Raw genomic sequence first — 2,752 nt, forward strand, 5'->3', positions numbered from 1 at the left:
TAAAAACAGTTTACAATATAAGGTCACGAGGCCATCTTCTTTTCAGGCGCCTCGGAGGATTGCCAGGAATGGAAGAGGAAGCAAGGTTAGAAACGAGTGGGTTTGGGTGGTTAGGGAGTTTATTATGGAAGGAATAATATCGGGTTCGGGCTAGATCGACTTATACATAGAATTAGTCTAAACAAATTATAATGATAATTATACTTATTTATTGACTGGTTTTACTGGAATTATCATAATAAAATAAAATAAAAATTATATGAGGAACCAATTGATAAACTACCGTGAAAAATAACTTTATAGAGAATTACTCAATATGAACATTACAAATATTATGCAATTAAATTACTTGCGAAATTAATTAAGCCTTAAATATACAAATATTTTTTTAAATAAGGACTTTGTTAGAGTTTTTTGCTCTGAAAATGTAATTCTTATACCGTTTTCGATTTAAAAACTAAAAAAACAAAACAATATTATTCTCTTAAGAAAAGAAATTTCCTAAAAATGTTTTTAATAAAATATGAAATCAGGCTTAAAAAAAGCCAGTGATGCCAAAAACAACAATTCAGAAAAAATTCAGTTACACTGTTTTAAATTTTAATTAGAGTGCTACCAATGGTTAGTTTCTCTACACGCCTGTAACACTCCAATTTAACTTAGATCAGATTTACTAAATGTATTATAATGTACAGCTGTAAATAGCAATAAATAAATATAAAAAAAAAAATTTAAAATATCAAATGTGAACTAAAGATTTAGCAAAATGTTTATTTTTAATTTAAACCTGAAGACATTTATCTTTAAAATAATATTGTTTTAAATAGCTACAACAATTTTTAATTATATAATTATCCATTTTTATGACTACATAATTCTTGGTGAGTAGGGAATTATAAACTAATTCTCTCAGCATTAATCTGTCTTTTTTAATTTTTTTTTCATAATAATAAAGATTGACTTTTAAAAGATAATATTTTTAATAATCTTCTTAAAATGAAACTAGATAAAATAGTTGGAAAAGAGATTAGTAAGTTTTTGCTAAGCCTAGATTACAAATATTTTAAACAGTTAATTGTTGTTTTTTTAACTTTGCCTTTTGACATTTAAATGTCATCCTTAACGCCAACCGTTCAATATAATCCGGAAAAAAAGGATGCAAATTCCTTCTTCAGATAGGCAACAACCTATTTTAACTTAAAAAAAACAAAACAAGTTTTCTTATAAGTGAGTAGAATTCAGTTCTGTGAGTAGGTGTATATATAAATTTGATTAACTGTTATATTTTTCAAAGTAACTTGATCACTTTTACTAATGGCCCAACAATATGCATTGTAAAAACTAATTATTTGACTCAACTAATAATATTATAAATGATGAGTTTGTTGTTTGTTTAGGCTCCATTACGATTAATTTATTTATAGTATTATGTCTATTTTAGTGATCAGTGGTGGTAAACAAACAAACTAAAAAAATACATTGTTTTACTTTATATTTATATTATTTCAATTTTTTGAGACAAGGTAATTATTTATTAAATAAATCAAAACTTGTATCGTTTTTTGTCTCCACACTTTTTATTTCACCAGTCCAACGTTTCGGCCATTTTAGCAATCATCAAGGACATCTTCAATTATAAATTCTCCTCACATTAAATTTAAAATTTCTTTTGCAGGCTATTCTGCTCAGATCATTCATTAATTATAAGTTAAAAAACCTATTGTTCTATTTAAAATCATAATTATCCAAATATTCTTATTTTAAAACTATCCACCAAAATCACTAACCATATAACATAAAAAGGTGTATATGGTTAGTGATTTTGGAGGATAGTTTTAAAATAAGAATATTTGGATAATTATGATTTTAAATAGAACAATAGGTTTTTTAACTTATAATTAATGAATGACCTGGGCAGAATAGCCTGCAAAAGAAATTTTAAATTTAATGTGAGGAGAATTTATAATTGAAGATGCCTTGAGGATGGCTATAAAATGGCCGAAACGTTGGACTGTTGAAATAAAAAGTGTGGAGACAAAAAACGATACAAGTTTTGATTTATTTAATACATTGTTTTATTTCTATTTGATCATATAAACAAGGAATTAATTGAATATTTTAATATCAATTTGACATAATTATAATTATCATTTTAATTAAGTATGAAACCTCCTCTATTTCATAAAATGAACTTATTAATCCTGTCTCGTGAATTTGCCCAAGGCCTACAGAAGGTCGTAGAAAGTGATGTCTCCATTCCCTAATAAATCAAGAACTTGCTAAGAAGTGCCTGTGGTTTTACTACTAATATAAAATATTCGTTCAACGCAATGCCGCCTGTATATATAAAACATATCACCCGTGTGTCGTAAAAGAGCATCCCAACAGGTAGCCATTAACAATCGATATAGCAACGAAACTATAAAGTAGCCTTTATATATCGAGTTGTAGTGATGTCGATATTTTACATAGCTCCAGCTGACAAAAGGAAGAATGGGTTTGGAATCTCGCTTTGTGGCGTCCCCAGCTACCAAGATGTTTCGTTGCGTAATCTGCCATGGTTCGTTAAAGGGATATATCTCAGGGATTATGGTCCATGAATTTATCTATAGGCCCTCCAAGGGTTATACTGCTACCTTCAGGAGGGCCGAGGAAGGTCAGAAATAAATTGGGGAATAGTTCTAATGATTAGGGGAACTACATAGTTGTCTCGTCAGAGCTGCGATTGTTGATGACACTTTAATCCTTACCC

The sequence above is a fragment of the Halyomorpha halys genome, unplaced genomic scaffold (genome assembly GCF_000696795.3).
Source record: "Halyomorpha halys isolate HHAL.00 unplaced genomic scaffold, Hhal_1.1 Scaffold2.1, whole genome shotgun sequence".
NCBI classification, from domain to species: domain Eukaryota; kingdom Metazoa; phylum Arthropoda; class Insecta; order Hemiptera; family Pentatomidae; genus Halyomorpha; species Halyomorpha halys.